The sequence below is a fragment of the Erinaceus europaeus genome, chromosome 7 (genome assembly GCF_950295315.1).
Source record: "Erinaceus europaeus chromosome 7, mEriEur2.1, whole genome shotgun sequence".
Classification (NCBI taxonomy): Eukaryota; Metazoa; Chordata; class Mammalia; order Eulipotyphla; family Erinaceidae; genus Erinaceus; species Erinaceus europaeus.
In genome coordinates, this window is record NC_080168.1 from 115,410,029 (window position 1) to 115,428,945 (window position 18,917).

Genomic DNA, 18,917 nt, shown 5'->3' on the forward strand with positions numbered 1-18,917 from the left:
TCCCAGTCTTATCTCCCTTTTCCCATTCAATTTCTTTTTTATTTTATTTATTTATTTTTGTTTTTTATTTTTTAAATATTTATTTTATTTATTTATTCCCTTTTGTTGCCCTTGTTGTTTTATTGTTGTAGTTATTATTGTTGTTGTTGTCATTGTTGGAAAGGACAGAGAGAAATGGAGAGAGGAGGGGAAAACAGAGAGGAGGAGAGAAAGATAGACACCTGCAGACCTGCTTCACCACCTGTGAAGCGACTCCCCTGCAGGTGGGGGTTCGAACCGGGATCCTTATGCCGGTCCTTGTGCTTTGCGCCACCTGCGCTTAACCCGCTGTGCTACAGCCCGACTCCCCCATTTATTTATTTATGTATTCCCTTCTTTTGCCCTTGTTGTTTTATTGTTGTTATTATTGATGTCATTGTTGTTGGATATAGGACAGGGAGAAATGGAGAGAGGAAGGGAAGACAGAGAGGGGTAAGAGAAAGACAGACACCTGCAGACCTGCTTCACCGCTTGTGAAATGCCCCCCCTAAAGGTGGGGAGCCGGAGGCTCAAACTGAGATCCTTATGCTGACCACTATGCTATAGCCTGACTCCCTCCAACTCAATTTCTGTCTCTATCAAAAGAAAAAAAAAAAGTCTCTGTCTTTGTGTTTTAGGAATGATATTACTACTTGTCTAACTCTTATTTGTTTATTTATTTATTTTTGCCTCCAGGGTTATTGCTGGGGCTCAGTGCCTATATTACGAATTCACTGCTCCTGGAGGCCATTTTTTTCCTTTTGTTACCCTTGCTGTTTGTTGTTGTTACTGCTGTCATTGTTGTTGGATAGGACAGAGAGAAATCAAAACAGGAGGGGAAGACAGGGGGGGAGGGGGGGACACCTGCAGACCTGCTTCACCACTTGTGAAGTAACCCCCCTGCAGGTGGGGAGCCGGGGGCTCGAACTGGGATCCTTTGCTCTTTGCACCACATGTGCTTAAACCGCTGAGCTACCGCTCAGCCTTCTTTTTTTTTTTTTAAACTACAGCACTACTCAGCTCTGGCTGATGGTGGTGTAGGGGACTGAACCTGGGCCTTTTGGGACTCTGAGTCTTTTTGCATAAATATTATGCTATTGACCCCACCTCTTCTTTGCTTTTTTCCTTCAAAATAACCAACACAATCAAGACTTATCCAAGTTGTATTTCAGGGGCAGGGGCAGGGGCAGGGGCAGGAGCATGGGCAGATAGCATAATGGTTATGCAAAGAGATTCCCATGCCTGAGGCTCCGAGGTCCCTGGTTCAAACCCCTGTACTACCATAAATCAGAGCAGATCAATGCTCTAGTTAAAAAAAAAGTATTTCAGAAATATTTCAGAAAGGATTACACAGAAAGCACCATCCAGGAAGCCAGATAACCTGATGACTAGAAGAACCACCTCCTTGGAGCTGCATGAAACTGCACCCCTGTCATCTGACAATCTTGTTAATCATTATTAAATCACTAATTAAAAAATTATAAAATAGACACACTTCCTGTTTTTTAAGAAATATAAAGGTAAAAAGATATGAGAAAAAGGAATTATGTTAAGTTTCAAGCAGAATTAGAGGGGAAAAAACTGAAGGAGTAAGAATACCACTAAGTCTAAAACAAAACTAATACTTATTTCCAGCTTTCTCAAATAGCAAATGTTTCTCAAATTAAGAAATGCTCTCTAGGGCAAAGACCAAATCCAAAGAAAGCCGTGTCACAGAAGACCTAAAGATTAAATATTTTTTTAAAAATTTAATCATTTATTTATTTATTTATTTATTTATTACCAGAGCACTGCTCAGCTCTAATTTATGGTGGTGCAGGGGGTTGAACCTGGGACTTCGCTAGCTTCAGTCATGAGTCTCTTTGCATCACCATTATGCTATCTACCCCCCGCCCCAAGATTAAATCTTTAGCAGCTGGAAAGAGCACAAGACCTATATATATGAGAGACCCTAAATCCAATCTTCAGTACTTTCTTTTTTGTTGTTTTGTTTTTAGATTTTTATTTATTTATGAGAAAGATAGGAGGACAGAGAAAGAACCAGACATCACTCTGGCACATATGCTGCCAGGGATCGAACTCGGGACTCATGCTTGAGAGTCCAAAGCTTTACCACTGCACCACCTCCTGAACCACCTTTAGTACTTTCAATGGAGTAATGCTTTGGCTTCTAGTCTTAAATTTTTTATTTCTCATACAATTAAAAAAAAAAAAGCCTGAAGAAACAACATAATGATTATGCAAAAGACTTTCATACCTGAGGCTCCAAGGTCACAAATTCAATCCCAAGCGCCACCATAATCCAGATCTGAGCAGTGCTTTGCAGGTAGGGAGCAGGGGGCTCGAACTGGGATTGAGCGGATCCTTGCACTTTGTACCATGTGCGTTTAACCCGCTGCACTACCGCCCAACCCCCTACCAAGAATTTTTATAGGTGTCATCCCACAAGAGTCTTAAAGGAAGCTAATGGGATTCAGGTCATGCTATCCCAAAACAAGTGTGAGGGACATAGTTTAGTGATTAAGCAAAAAGACTTTCATGCCTGAGGCTCCAAAGTTGTATGTTCAATCCCCTGTACTGTAAGCCAGAGCTGAACACTATTCTAGTAAAAATAAAAAAAGGAATAAAGTCACCAAAATATGGCACCTTGACACACTGGATATTTTAAACTGAAGGGGCTTGAAAAATGGCAGGATCAGGACGGTCATTCTGACCTTCTACACCCTCTCCCCTGAATCAAGTCATAAAACCCTCATGCGAGGGTGCCCTCCCTTGCACTGCAGGAAAATCCTAACAAAGGCTCTGGCTCAATTCCTCAAGCTCCCTGACCCTTCGTGTGCCTACAGCAAATCTTGAAAAAAATACTGGTCTACTTCTGAGTATTTTCTTCTGAAGGTTTCCATGTGAAACCTATATTCATTAAGTTTGTATATAAGAAATAAGAAACCAGGAGTCGAGCTGTAGCTCAGCGGGTTAAGTGCAGGTGGCACAAAGCACAAGGACCGGCATAAGGATCCCGGTTCGAGCGCTGGCTCCCCACCTGCAGGGGAGTCGCTTCACAGGCGGTGAAGCAGGTCTGCAGGTGTCTGTCTTTCTCTCCCCCCTCTCTCCATCTCTCTCTGTCCTATTCAACAACAATGACATCAATAACTACAACAATAAAACAACAAGGGCAACAAAAGGGAATAAATAAATAAATATTAAAAAAAAAAGAAATAAGAAACCTAGAGTCATTTGAGTCTGGATAACTAAGACAGTCTGTTGAGGATCTGACCCCAAGCATAAGGCACTTCCACCTCCAGGAAGGAACTGAAATATAACCCTTCTATCACAGACTACCCTGGATTGAAACTCAATCAACAACTGCCCAACCAGTTTATTACCTGCATTGCATGTTACTGGACCAATTGGAACTCAGTGACTTCTAGTCGAGCCTGATCTAATTTGAACAGTGGGCCACCAACGGGAACTTGATGGATTTCTAACACTGATCTGCACAGCTTACTAGAATTTGAACTATATCACCTTTTCTATGCAGATAGAAGCCCTACGCCATCCAGGAAATTCAGAACACAATTTAAAGATTTCTTGAATTATGTCTCCCTGGTTGCACTTCTAATAAGACACCAAATAAACACATTATATTTTGCTTCAACTGGGCTTCACACACCTTAGAGCAACATAAATATTTTCCTTAGTCTGTCGTTATCAATTTATTTTCAGACCTAGTCAGGAACCTAAAGAAGGTTGAAAAAAAGGGTCAGGCAGTGGCAGGCCTGTTGAGTGCATATATTATAGTGATCAAGGCTCCTGTCTCCACTTGCAGGGGTAAGCTTCACAAGTGGTCAGACAGTGCTGAAGATGTCTCTTTCACCTCTCTCCCTCTCCATTTCCCTCTCAACTTTTTTTCTATCCAAAATAAACTAATTTAATTACATAATAATAAAAAAAGACAGGAAAACTATTCCTCCCCTACAGAGCCTAAAGTAAAGAAGGGCTTATACCAATGTGTTAAGTGTGATTTTTGTCCAATGAACACTTCCATGAAGATTTAGAGGGCCAGGAAATGACTCCTCCTATAGACTGATGGCACTGGGTTCAATCCCAGACATCACATGGGAGCACAAAAACAAAGAATACGTCAAAGACAGTGGAGCAGTGCTAAGGTGTCTCTCACTCTGTTCCTCTCTCTAGTAAATCATAATACTTTTAAGTCAGGGCTGGTAATATAGTTCCCTAGGATAGTCCACCTGCTTTGCCATGTACACAGCCAACGTCTGAGCCCTGCTGCCACTGCATTAGAGAAGCTATGGTGTCATGCAGGAATAGACAGCATAATGGTTATGCAAAGACTCTTGTGCCTGAGGCTCCAAAGTCTCAAGTTCAATCCCCTGTACCACCATAAATCAGAGCTGAACAGTGCTCCGGTACAAAGAAGGGAGGTGGAGGGAGAGAGAAGCTGTGGTGTCTTCCCACTGCTCCCCATCTCTTTCTTTAATTTCTTATTTGTGCTTTAATAGTGATCTGCTAAATAGTAAAATCACAGGGCTGCAACCTGGGAGGTAGTGCAGTGGATGAAGCACTGGGCTCTCAAGCATGAGGCCCTGAGTTCAATCCCCAGAACTGCATATGCCAGAGTGGCTCTCTGCTTCTCTCCACTTTTCTCATAAATAAATAAATCTGTAAAAATAAAATAAAATAATTTAATCTAGGTCCCAAAAGACAGAATAAGCTCCCTTATTCCTCTCATGCAGAACAAGTGCTTTTGGAGCCCAAAACCTCCATGTAAGAAATCCGGTTACCAAGAGACCACACAGAAATAGCAGGAGGTGACTGTGGAATCCTAGCTGTTCGGACTCCTAACTATCTGGACTTCGCTGCTCAAGTGTCTGACATCTGAATCTGCAAAGAAACCTTCAAGACAACTCCTTGCCATCTGTCAACAAGTACATGTACAAATACAAGTGAACTCTGGAGCTGGGGAGACAGCATAATGGTTATGCTAAAAGACTTTCATGCCTGGGGAGTCAGGCTGCAGCGCAGCGGGTTAAGCGCAGGTGGCACAAAGCACAAGGACCGGCATGAGGATCCCAGTTCGAGCACCCGGCTTCCCACCTGCAGGGGAGTCACTTCACAGGCAGTGAAGCAGGTCTGCAAGTATCTATCTTTCTCTCCCCCTCTCTGCCTTCCCCTCCTCTCTCCATTTCTCTCTGTCCTATCCAACAATGACGACGACAACAATAATAACTACAACAATAAAACAAGGGCAACAAAAGGGAATAAATATTTTTTAAAAAAAGACTTTAACGCCTGAGGCTCCAAGGTCCCAGGTTCAATCTCCAGTACTATCATAAACTAGAGCTGAGCAGTGCTCATCTCTCTCCCTCTCTCTGTATCTCTCATTAAAAATAAAAAAAATATTGCAGGGGTAGATAGCATAAGTTATGCAAAGAGACTTTCATGTGCTATCTCCCAAGTTGTTTAACAGTATGGACTCAACTGCTCAAGCTCTGGGTTATAGGGGTAGTAGAGGTTGAACCTGGGACCTCAGAGCCTCAGGCATGAAAGCCTTTCGCAGAACCATTGTTTTCTCCTCAGCCCTCACAGTGTTTGAAATGGTGGTTTTACCTGCAGAACTACTATAATCATCACCAACACAAGACAACCACTCTTTCTAAGATCTCCTTTTACGAGGTGCTAGAGGATGAACTCAGGGCCTCATGCATGCATGACATCACCAAGCAATCTCGCTGGCCTAATCGTTAAATTCTACAGACTTGGAAAGAGAAGCAAAGACAAAGAAAAAGACACCAAAGCACTGTTCCACCACCCATGGAGTTCCTTTTGGCACTGCTCATGGTGCTCCTCTGTAGTAAAGATGGAACCCAGGGCTGTGTTCAACCAGGTGAGCAATCTCCCCCACCGTTCTGCATCTTTTAGAGAGAGAGAAAAGGAGATGGGAAGAGTGTGAGAGAGGGAAAGACACGAAAGTGCCACCCTATCATTCAGAGTTCCCTGTGCATTGTTCATGATGCTCTCATGTAGTGCCAGGGGTCAGGCCAGAACCTAACACCCAGTAAGGCATGTGCTCCACCCACTGAGTCACCTCATCATGCTCATGTTTCTTCATCTTGCAGGACTCATATTCTAACTCTTTGAAGAAAAATGGAATTTGATGCTCACAGTGTATAAACATGGTTAAACTCAACTTCTATGGAGAAACTGAAACAGCTGAGCCAAGAGTTAATTGGCCCCAGCAGAACAGCAGAAGATACTCTGGAATAGAAACAGCAAGCGGGCCTGAGGTCAAGATAACTTGCTCTGAAAACGTAATTAACTTTCTCCATTGTATTAGCACTTCCAACTAGACATCTGAAAGGGAAAAAGCCTTAATCTTCTATACCACCAAATAACCACAACATCCTAAATTATTTAGCAGCAATTTAATTAACCTTTCTTTACTCTTTCCTAGACTGTCAAATGTTTGCTTTATTTTTTTAGCAAACCAAGTACTGAGAAAGAAAAAAGATCAAACAATCAGTTTGAGACCATATTTTAAATAATAAACTAGCTGGGGGCCAGATGGTGGCGCACCTGGTTAAGCACTCATAGTACAGTGCGCAAGGACCCAGGATCAAGCCCCTGGTCCCCATCTGCAGGAGGCAAGCTTCATGAGTGATGAAACAGGGCTGCAGGTATCGCTCTGTCTCTTTCCCTCTCTATCTCCACCCCCTTCCAATTTCTCTCTGTTTCTATGCAATAATAAAATAAATACATTTTTTAAAAAGAAAAATTAAGAAGGAAGAAAAAATATGATAGCTATTCTGCTATAAATAAGATTCTTTAAATGTTAAGTAATCCATATACTTGTTTGGGTAGTAAAAAAAGAGTGAGAAGGCCAGTGTGCAAACATCTATCAATAGTTAATCTACAATATGGCTGCAGGATAGCTGATTTTAAGTATCAGTTTGGGTTTTCAGTCCTGACAGCAAAGAGTCAGTCATCCAACCCCAGGAGAAACAGTTTCTTTCTTGTTTGTTGGTCAAAAGCTTAAGTCCTGTACATCTTTTAAAATATATATTTTGTTTTCTTTTTTGTTTGTATTTCTGCCACCAAGGTTATCACTGGGATTCAGTGCCCACAGTACTCCCACTGCTCCTGGTAACCATCACCCCCCCCACCCCGCCTTTTCTTTCCTCTAGAAGATGAGCGATAGAGGGGAGGAGGAACACAGCAGTACTGCTCCACCACTCATGATGCTTCCCTGCTACAAGTGCTCCCATGTGGTGACCCAGGGTTCAAACCCAGGTCCTTGCACATGGTAACATATGCACTCTACAAAGTAAGCCAACCACAGGCCTCTAAAAATTCACTTGACTTCATATGAGATAAGACAGTTTCACACGAGAGAAGGAGTGAGAAGCCAGAGCACCATTCTAGTACATGTGGCACCAGGAACAGACCTTGCCTGCAAGTTCTGAGCTATTTCACCCAATTTATGCAAATTTTCAAATAAGAAATAAAGGTCATGACTCACTAAGAATCTACAACTTCCTAATTCTTCCCCACTCAAAAATCCCAGTCCTAGGAGAGAGGGGCACTGGCAGGTGGCTCAAGCAGTGGAGTACACACACTGCCATGTGTGAGGACCCAAGTTCGAACTACAGGTCAACACACCGGTGCACTAACAAGGAGGGAAGCTTTAGGAGCAGTGGAATGATGCTCCCCTGTCTCTCCTGTTTCTCAACCTTCATCTAGAGGAAAGAAAAGAAAAAATGGCCACCAGGAGTAGTGGATTGGTATAGGTACTGAGTCCCAGTGATAACCCTGGAGGCAAGAAGGAAGGAAGGAAGGAAGGAAGGAAGGAAGGGAGGGAGGGAGGGAGGGAGGCAGGCAGGCAGGCAGGCAGGGAGGGCGGGTAGGCACAAGAAAGAAGCAGAACATACTTTACGCTGCACAAAGACAAGTTCAAATCCCTCGCCACCACACAGGAGCACCTGCATGGAGAAGTTTCTTGAGTGGTGGAGGTAGCTGTGTCTCTCTGGTGTCTCATGCTCTGTAGCTAGCACTCTGCAGTCTGCACCCTGCCAGTGAGCTTCTACCTTACGCTCATTTAACCATTTATGTGCTGGACACGGTTCAAGCCCAGAGGTCAACAAGCATTTTCTGTAATGAACTAGGCAGCTATAGGCTTTATATATAGGTCACACAGTTTTTATTGCAATACTCAGTTCTGCTGTTACAGTGTGAAAGTCGACCAAAACAATGCACTAATGAATGAGCACAGCTATGTTTCAACTTATATATATGAACAAGCAGTAGGCAGGGGTAGATAGTATAGTGGTTATGCAAAGAGACTCTCCTTCCTGAGGTTTTAAAGTCCTGGGTTCAATTCCCTGCACCATCATAAGGTAGAGCTGATCAGTGCTTTGGTTAAAAAACAAACAACAACAACAAAAAAACGCAATTCATTTTGGGCTTGCCAGCCCCTGTTCTATGCCTATGTGAAAGCAGTAGTGAAACAGAATTTTTTAATTTAAGTTTAAGCAAATAAAACATACACACAAGCTAAAGGATGCTGCTAGGTGCTGCACAGAAAAAGAAAGCAGGAAAAGAGATAAGGAGAACAAGCACCTCATGGATATGGTGATACTGGAGCCTGACACCTAAAGGAAGAAAAACGGAGTGACCTAGGAAGTAGCACAGCTGATAAACCAATGAATTAGCGAGCATATGGTCCTGAGTCTGATCCCCTGCATTGCATGGGCTAAAGCGATGTTCTTTCTAGTTCTCTATCATAACTAAGCATTTTTCTACGTAAAAGGGAGGGGGAAAGCGGAGAAACCCACAGTACCTATGTAGGAAAGCATCTCAGAGAGAGGTAACAAGTATACAGGCTCTCAGAAGCATCTTAGGATACTACTAGAGAAATGGCTCAACTGACAGGTCACTGGGTTAGCACACCTGACATTCCCATTTCAGTCCCTAGCACTGCATGCAGCAGAGTGCTGTAGCTTCTATCTCTCTTCTCTGTCTCATGTCAGTCCCCTCCCCCTCATGTAATCAATAATAAATCAACCTTGGGACTGGGACCATGCAGTGGTACACCTGGCTGGGCACACATATTACCATGTGCAAGGACTCAGGTTTAAGCCCCTGCTCCCCACCTGTAGGGGGGAGCTTCAAGAGCTGTGAAACACTGCTGCAGATGTATCTTTCCCTCTCCCTGTCTCCCCTACCCCTTTCAATTTCCCTCTGTCCTATCGAATAAATAAATGAAATTTAAAAATAAATCTTAGGGAGTCGGGCGGTGGCGCAGCGGGTTAAGCGCAGGTGGCGCAAAGCGCAAGGACCTGCATAAGGACGCCGGTTTGAGCCCCCGGCTCCCCACCTGCAGGGGAGCCACTTCACAGGCGGTGAAGCAGGTCTGCAGGTGTCTATCTTTTTCTCCCCCTTTCTAGAGAGTCTTCCCCTCCTCTCTCTATTTCCTCTGTCCTATCCAACAATGATGATTTCAACAACAAGGACAACAAAAAAGGGAAAATCAATAAATTAAATATTAAAAAAAAGAAAAAAGAAAAGGAACAGGGCCGGGCAGTAGTACATGCCCCATAAAGTGCGCATGTTGCTGTGAGCAAGAATCAGGGTTCAAGCCTCCTCTCCCTACCTGCAGTGGGCTAGCTTCAGAAGTGGTGAACAGTGCTGCAGATATCTCTTCCTCTCACCCTCTCTGTCTCCCCTTCCCACTAGGTTTGTCTCTATAAATAAATAAATCTAAAGCAGAAAACAAAATAGGGGTCAAGTGGTGGTGCACCTGGTTAAGTGCACGTATTACCATGCACAAAAACCTGGGTTCAAATCCCTGGTCCCCACCTGCAGGGGTGAACTTCATGAGTGGTGAAGCAGTGCTGCAGGTGTCTGTCTCTCTCCCTCTCTCCCTCCTCTCCCTCTAAATTTCAAATAAAATAAAGTTTGAAAAATACATATATATTAAAAAAATAAAAACAGCAAAGATGTCACTGTTGCTAGAGGAACATGAACAGAAGTAGATTTACAAGAAATCAACCCAGTGGATAAACTGAGGCCAGACTCTAAATCTTTTAGGTTACTATCAAATGAACTTTGTCTTATAATCTGAGATGGAAAGTCACTGGAAGGTTTTGAGCAAAGGAATGATACCCTGGTTTGACTTACATTTTACCAGGTCATGGAGTCTTCTGTATAGAGAAGGGCAGAAGCAGAAAAATCAGTCAAAAGGTTAATGCAGCAATCCCAAGAAAGAGAATAACAATTTGAATTTTGGTAAAGGCAACAAATACTGTGAACTATATCCTGTAATCTTACAATCTTGTAACCCATTATTAATAAAACATGGCAAAAATATTCAGGAGTATTCTGACAATAAAACTAGATATAAGATGTTACAGAAGCATCCACAATAAGTCCTTATTTCTTGATATGTAGATGGCTGTGGATACAGGCTTGAAGAATCATATAAGTTTGAGATGTCTACTAGACACACACTAATAGTCGCATAAAGATATCAAGTAGGCAATGGGATGTGCAACTTTGGCATCAACATATTTTTATCTTGTTTCCAGTATGTTGATCTCTCCAATCAGGTTCTTAATTACTAAAGAATAAAAACATCTTACTGGGAGTCGGGCGGTAGCGCAGCAGGTTAAGCGCACATGGCATAAAGTGCAAGGACTGGCAGAAGGATCCCGGTTTGAGCCCCCGGCTCCCCACCTGCCTGCAGGGGAGTCGCTTCACAGGCGGTGAAGCATCTTTCTCTCCTGCCTTTCTGTCTTCCTCTCCTCTCCATTTCTCTCTGTCTTATCTAACAACGACGACATCCAATAATAACTACAACAACAATGAAAAACAAGGGCAACAAAAAGGGAAAATAAATAAATAAATAAAACATCTTACTATGATTTTACTCACAGGTATATTTCTCAACTTTTTGTACACAGTTCCAGTAGGATTAGATTTCTACTTTATGAGCCCATAAAACATAGCAAGTAAATTTTAAATTGGAGAAAAGAAAATACAGCTGACACAGGAATAAACAGAAAAGAAACTAGCCCCATGCCTGGCACACAGAAGGAATTGCAGGAATTGCCCACTGGAATGGACGGGTCTAACAACAGGAATTAGGATACAGACCCTTGAGCAGGTGCCCTCTCCAAACGCTTTACTCTACCCTCCCATGGCACAGGCCAGACTCTTTCCCTCTTCTTAACGCCTTTTTTTTTTTTTTTATTATGATTAGATTTCAGACTTAAGGACTATAGATTTCTACTGAAACTCTTCTCTCTCTTCCCTTTCCAAACCTAAAGCTGATTCTTTCCTAATTCTTTATTGTAACTGCTCTCATTTTCCCCAGCAAGGCAAAAAATAGCACCATCTACAAGTTTCTAGGATATTTAAGAATAGAATACTGAAAATATCAAGAAGTTCACTTGGGTTTTCAGTAGGAAACAGGGAGAATACAGGCATGACCATGTAAAGAGGAAATAGGGAATTCTGATTTTATTTTGTTTAAAGATTATTTTGCTAATTTCAGCACAGAGTGGGGGCCAGAGCACTGTTCAGATATATGCAGTGTCAGGATCAAACCTGGTACCACAGGCACAAAAGCCCTGTGCTCTGCCTGGTAAGACATCTCCCCAGCCTTGCTTAATGAAGTTACAGAACTAGTTATACAACACTGAATTTCATTGAAATAAATATATTTAGGGAGACAGGTGGTAGTGCAGCGGGTTAAGCGCACGTGGCACAAAGCACAAGGATCCCGGTTTGAGTCCCTGGCTCCCCGCCTGCAGTGGAGTCATTTCACAGGTGGTAAAGCAAGTCTGCAGGTGTCTTTTTCTCTCCCTCTCTGTCTTCTCCTCCTCTCTCCATTTCTCTCTGTCCTATCCAACAACAATGACAACCAGAATAACTACAACAATAAAACAACGAGGGCAACAAAAGGGGGAATAAATAAATAAGTATTAAAAAGAAATATATATATTTTATAATATGATTTCAATATCTTTTTTTAAAAAATATTTATTTTATTTATTTATTCCCTTTTGTTGCCCTTGTTTTTTTTTACTGTTGTAGTTATTATTGTTGTCGTCATTGTTGGATAGGACAGAGAGAAATGGAGAGAGGAGGGGAAGACAGAGAGGAGGAGAGAAAGATAGACACCTGCAGACCTGCTTCACCGCCTGTGAAGCGACTCACCTGCAGGTGGGGAGCCGGGGTTCGAACTGGGATCCTTATGCTGGTCCTTGCGCTTTGCGCCACCTGCGCGCTACAGCCCGACTCCCAGAAATATATATATTTTTAAAGCCTCAGGCATGAGAGAGTCTCTTTGCATAACCATTGTGCTATCTATCCCTGCCCTTCAACTGTAATCTCTACAACAGTTAATTTTCTTTTTTTCTTTTTCCAAATTATTGTATTGGGTTTATATGGTTTACAATATAGTTAACACATGGGTACAATTTATCCTCATGTTATGTGTGTGTCTGTAAAACACTCATGAGGGTTATTTTATGCTATGAGACTTTCACCTCAAAAAAACAGAACTCACGGGTTGGGTGGTAGTGCAGAGGGTTAAGCACACATGGCTGTGAAGCACAAGGACCAGTAAAGATCCTGGTTCAAGTCCTTGGCTCCCCACCCACAGGGGAGGTCACCTCACAAGCGGTGAAGCAGGTCTACAGGTGTCTATCTTCTCTCCCCGTCTTCCCCTCCTCTCTTGATTTCTCTCTGTCCTTTCCAACAACAATGACATCAATAACAATAATAACCACAACAACAATAAAACAACAAGGACACAAAAGGGAAAATAAATAAATAAATGAACTCGTCATAACTCTGTATTAAGAATTAGGAATTACTAACTACTGCACCCATGTTGCAGATACCAAAAAATAGGGTCAAAAAAATTAAATGACTTGATCAAATCACAAAAACAATATAGAAAAGATTAAAAATCAAATTTGTACATCTTCTGGCTTGTGCTCTAACATGCTATTGAATTTCCCATGTTAATAAATTAAAAGAAAAATGTTATAACATGGACTTTTTTTCTTTTAATTACGTAGGGCTAGGCAGTTGTGCACATTACAACCCAGGTTCAAGATCCCAATCCCTACCTATATGGGAAAAGTTCAGAGATGAAACTGTGCTGCAGGTTTCCCTTCCCCTCTCTCTTTCCTCTTCCCATCTCCCTTTCCCTCTTCTCTATCTCTATCCAAGAATTTAATAACTATTTTTTAAAAATTAGGGGTCGGGCGGTGGCGCAGTGGGTTAAGCGCATGTGGCGCAAAGCGCAGGGACCGGCGTAAGGATCCCGGTTCGAGCCCCGGCTCCCCACCTGCAGGGGAGTCGCTTCACAGGCAGTGAAGCAGGTCTGCAGGTGTCTATCTTTCTCTCCCCTTCTCTGTCTTCCCCTCATCTCTCCATTTCTCTCTGTCCTATCCAACAACGAATTGCGTCAACAAGGGCAATAATAATAACCACAACGAAGCTACAACAAGGGCAACAAAAGGAGGAAAAAATGGCCTCCAGGAGCGGTGGATTCATGGTGCAGGCACTGAGCCCAGCAATAACCCTGGAGGAGGAAAAAAAAAAAAAATTAAATGGGAGGACCTATTCTGAAAGACACCTCACTGTCAATCTGAAGCTATTGTAATCTACTATACTTGGTATTGTATGGCAATTCTCTCTGGCACATGTGCATCTGAATGAAGGGAAGGAGAGAAAATGAAGTCAAACAAATGACTACAATTAATTTTACTTCCTGGGTTACAGCTTCCTTCTTGAATATTTAAAGGGGCTTAAGGAACGGGACACAGCCCACCCAGTCGAACCTGTGCCTTGCCATGTATTGGGCCACAGGTTCAAGACCCAGCACCAGATGGGAGCACCATGGGTGGTGGAGTGGTACTGTGATTTCTTTTCACTCTCGATGTTTCACAAATACAAACAGAAAATTGGGGGAGTCGGGCGGTAATGCAGCGGGTTAAGCGCATATGGCACAAAGCGCAAGGACCGTCATAAGGATCCCAGTTCGAGCACCCGGCTCTCCACCTGCAGCTTCACAGGCGGTGAAACAGGTCTACAGGTGTCTGTCTTTCTCTCCCCGTCTTCCCCTTTTCTCTCCATTTCTCTCTGTCCTATCTAAGGACGACAACATCAGTAACAACAACAATAACTACAACAACAATAAAAAAACAAGGACAACAAAAGGGAAAATAAATATAAAAAAATTTAAATAAAAAAAAAAGAAAATTGGGTTGGGAGGTCACTCAGTAGTATGGAGCAATTGTGAAGCCCTGAGTTCATTCCCCAGCACTGGATCAGAAAAAAAGAAGGGGGCTGGGGAGACAGCGTAAAGGTTATGCAGAAGATTTTTACGCCTGAAGCTCAGAGATCCCAGGTTTAATCCCCAGACACACCATAAACCAGAGCTGAGCAATACTGGGGGGCTGGGGGGGGACATGAGGAAGAGAAGAAAATATATAGCAGTAGCAGACAAACTTTTTTCTATGAATGAAAGACAAACAGTAAACAGCAGCTTGTACCTGAAAAAACACTTCAATTGTCCTGAACATTAACCCAAGGCAGCAAAATGAACTCATAATACTTCTTAAATATAGATGCACATAGTGTTAAGATGACTATCCACAACACAGGTATGAAGGTGTGACTGGAAAGACCTCTATGTACCATGGTTCTTTCCACACTGGGTACTGGCCACGCTTTTCCACTTCTTTCATTAGCTGAGATGCCTAAAAGATTTTCAGAAGTACTTTTGTTGCTAAGTTGAAATATATTTTCCTGTGCTTGTCAGATGCCAAGGTAAATATAAACAGGAGACAGTCATAAAAAACTAGGCAAATTCTCTCCTTTTGAATTATTTCCAATGCATGTGTCTGTCAACAGTGAGGAAATCAGTGAAAATCATCCCTTGAACACAGATGAAGTGCTACTTTCACGTAAACAGAATAAACTACCAACTATCACTTAGAAATAACTAAACTGGCTCCAGGGGAATAAAGCAACTAACTAGTAGAGCACAGGACGGCTATGCCTGAGGCTCCTGGTTCCATCTCTGGTGCTGCATACACCAGAGTGATGCTCTGGCTTCTCTTTCTCCTATAAAACACTATCTCATCTCATGTGAAATGAGTCTAATAATAAAAAAAAAAGTCTCCAAACCTTCTCAAAAAATTTAAACAGAATTACCATTATCACCCAGAACTCTTAACTTCTCTTCTAATCTTCCAAAGGATTTAAAACAAAGACTCCAACTGGTTCACAGAAGCATTATTCACTGCCAAAACAATCTTGAGAAAAAAGAACAGAACCGGAGGCATCACACTGCCAGATCTCAAACTATATTATAGGGCCATTGTCATCAAAACTGCTTGGTACTGGAACATGAACAGACACACTGACCAGTGGAATAGAATTGAGAGCCCAGAAATGAGGCCCCACACCTATGGACATCTAATCTTTGACAAAGGGGCCCAGACTATTATATGGGGGAAGCAGAGTCTCTTCAACAAATGGTGTTGGAAACAATGGGTTGAAACATGCAGAAGAATGAAGCTGAATCACTGTATTTCACCAAATACAAAAGTAAATTCCAAGTGGATCAAGGACTTGGATGTTAGACCAGAAACTATCAGATACTTAGAGGAAAATATTGGAAGAACTTTTTTCCGCATAAATTTTAAAGACATTTTCAATGAAACGAATCCAATTACAAGGAAGACTAAGGCAAGTATAAACCTATGGGACTACATCAAATTAAAAAGCTTCTTCACAGCAAAAGAAACCACTACCCAAATCAAGAGACCCCTCACAGAATGGGAGAAGATCTTTACATGCCATACATCAGATAAGAGTTTAATAACCAACATATATAAAGAGCTTACCAGACTCAACAACAAGACAACAAATAACCCCATCCAAAAATGGGGGGAGGAATTGGACAGAATATTCACCACAGAAGAGATCCAAAAGGCCGAGAAACACATGAAAAAATGCTCCAAGTCTCTGATTGTCAGAGAAATGCAAATCAAGACAACAATGAGATATCACTTCACTCCTGTGAGAATGTCACACATCAGAAAAGGTAACAGCAGCAAATGCTGGAGAGGGTGTGGGGTCAAAGGAACCCTCCTGCACTGCTGGTGGGAATGTCAATTGGTCCAACCTCTGTGGAGAACAGTCTGGAGAACTCTCAGAAGGCTAGAAATGGACCTACCCTATGATCCTGCAATTCCCCTCCTGGGGATATATCCTAAGGAACCCAACACATCCATCCAAAAAGATCTGTGTACACATATGTTCTTGGCAGCACAATTTGTAATAGCCAAAACCTGGAAACAACCCAGGTGTCCAACAACAGATGAGTGGCTGAGCAAGTTGTGGTCTATATACACAATGGAATACTACTCAGCTGTAAAAAATGGTGACTTCACCGTTTTCAGCCGATCTTGGATGGACCTTGAAAAAATCATGTTGAGTGAAATAAGTCAGAAACAGAAAGATGAATATGGGATGATCTCACTCTCAGGCCGAAGTTGAAAAACAAGATTAGAAAAGAAAACACAAGTCGAACCTGAAATGGAATTGGAGTATTACACCAAAGTAAAAGACTCTGGGGTGGGAGGGTGGGTGGGGAGAATACAGGTCCATGAAAAATGATGAATGAAATAGTGGGGTGGTATTGCTAAATGGGAATCTGGGGAATGTTATGCATGTAAAAAAAAAAAAAAAGAAGTAGAAACGCAAAGCAGAAATTGACTGAGTTTGGAGTATGGCACCAAAGTAAGAAAGCAGAAGTATACTAGAGTTTGCAATGAGTACCTCCCTAATACTTCCTCTCCACTTTTCCAAGCTTTGGGTCCATGATTGCTCAACAATTTGTTTGGCTTTGTATGTTAACTCTCTTTTCAGTCACCAGGTTCCAGGTGTCATCAGGATGCCGGCCAGACTTCCCTGGATTGAAGACACCACCAATGTGTCCTGGAGCTCAGCTTCCCCAGAGACCCATCCTACTAGGGAAAGAGAGAGGCAGACTGGGAGTATGGACCGACCAGTCAACGCCCATGTTCAGCGAGGAAGCAATTACAGAAGCCAGACCTTCTACCTTCTGCAACCCTCAATGACCCTGGGTCCATGCTCCCAGAGGGATAGAGAATGGGAAAGCTATCGGGGGAGGGGGTGGGATATGGAGATTGGGCGGTGGGAATTGTGTGGAGTTGTACCCCTCCTACCCTATGGTTTTGTTAATTAATCCTTTCTTTAATAAAAAAAAATTAAAAAAAAAAAAAAAAGAAAGAAGTGCTGTTGGAAGGAAGGCAGAAGGTTAGGGCGGCCAGGGGAGGGGTTGGTTGGGGTTTTCTTCTGTGGGGGAGTAGGTGGACCAGAAATTGGAAGGCTGGGGAGTCGTGTGGTTAGCGCAGTGGGTTAAGTGCAGGTGGCATAATGCACCAGGACTGGTGTAAGGATCTGGGTTTGAGCCCCCCGACTCCCCACCTGCAGGGGGGTCGCTTCACAGGCCGTGAAGCAGGTCTGCAGGTGTCTGTCTTTCTCTCCCCCCTCTGTCTTCCCCTCCTCTCTCCATTTCTCTCTGTCCTATCCAAAAATATAAAAAAAAAAAAAAAAAAAAGAAGCATTATTCACAACAAACAAAGGAAACAATCCACCAAAAATATGGTAGATGACTGGGGAGATAGCTTAATTGTTATGTAAGAGACTCTCATGGCTGAGGTCCTGAGGGCCCAGCTTCAATCTCCAGCACCACCATAAGCCAAAACTGAGCAGGGCTTTGGTCTCTCTCTGTATCTCTCTCAATAAAATTAGTTAATTAATTAAATGTTTTAAAATGTGGTATTTTATTGCTGGGAGGGTGCAGGCACAGAATGTTGGTGGTGGGAGTGGTATAGAACTCTACCCCTATTATCCCACAATCTTGTAAATCACGAATAAGGAAAATGTGGTCGAAATAAACGATGGAGTGAAAAAGGAACAGGTTACAACAATGATGAACCTTCAAGTCATTAAGTCAAATAAATCGGACACAATGACTTAGACATAAGCTCGGCAATCTAACAGAATGGTCTAAAGAAGGCACCGTAAATTTTACTTAGGCCTAGACACCCTCCTCTTCCATCCCCCACCTCACTCACATCCCTCACTCACTCTATCTATTCAATTAACTTCAGAGACAAATGGACAGATAGTTGTGTGACTGCACTTACACTTACTATCTAAAGTAGTCATACTCAGAGACAGTGGAATGGTGGAGGAACAAAGGAATAGGGAGTTACTGTTTAACAAGTACAGCCTTTCAGTGCGGAAAGATAAATTTATTCTGGGCAAAGCTAGGCAATGGTGATTTTTGCACAGTAGTTTGAATGTACATATTGCTATTGAAATGAGCGCTTAAAATTTATTTACATGGAAGGGCCAGGCAGTGGCGCACCTGGTTAAGTGCACGCATTATAATGTGCAAGGACACAGTTTCAAGCCCCTGGTCCCCCACCTGCAGGGGAAAAGCTTCATGAGTGGTAAAGCAGGGCTGCAGGTGTCTCTCTGTCTCTTTCCCTCTCACTACCTTCCCCTCCTCTCTCAATTACTCTCTGTCTCTATCCAATAAATAAATAAATAAATAAATAAGAATTAAAAAAAATATATATATATGTACATAGCTGCCAGGGAGGTAATACAGAGGTAAAGCACATGACTTGCGTGCATAAGGGCAGGTTCAATGCCCGGATCCACATGTGACAGAGTGACACTCTAGTTGGGATGCCCCTGTTGCTCTTACCACCTCTCCTTAATGTAAAGAATAAATCTTAGAGGCCAGGTGGTGGTGCACC

General features: G+C 42.5%; 1 protein-coding gene across 2 annotated transcripts in view; it reads right to left on the reverse strand.

Annotated features, from left to right (window-relative positions):
* The window catches only part of SPATS2 (spermatogenesis associated serine rich 2), a 99,098-nt gene that overhangs the window by 76,321 nt on the left and 3,860 nt on the right, over window positions 1-18,917 (reverse strand). Inside the window, exon 1 of one of the 2 annotated variants that reach the window (XM_060195456.1) lies at window positions 10,213-10,297. The exons of the other annotated variant lie outside the window; for it this stretch is intronic. The gene's annotated coding sequence lies outside the window, so the exon portion shown is untranslated. Of the gene's footprint in view, window positions 1-10,212; window positions 10,298-18,917 lie in introns of those variants that run through there. 2 annotated transcript variants of the gene reach the window in all.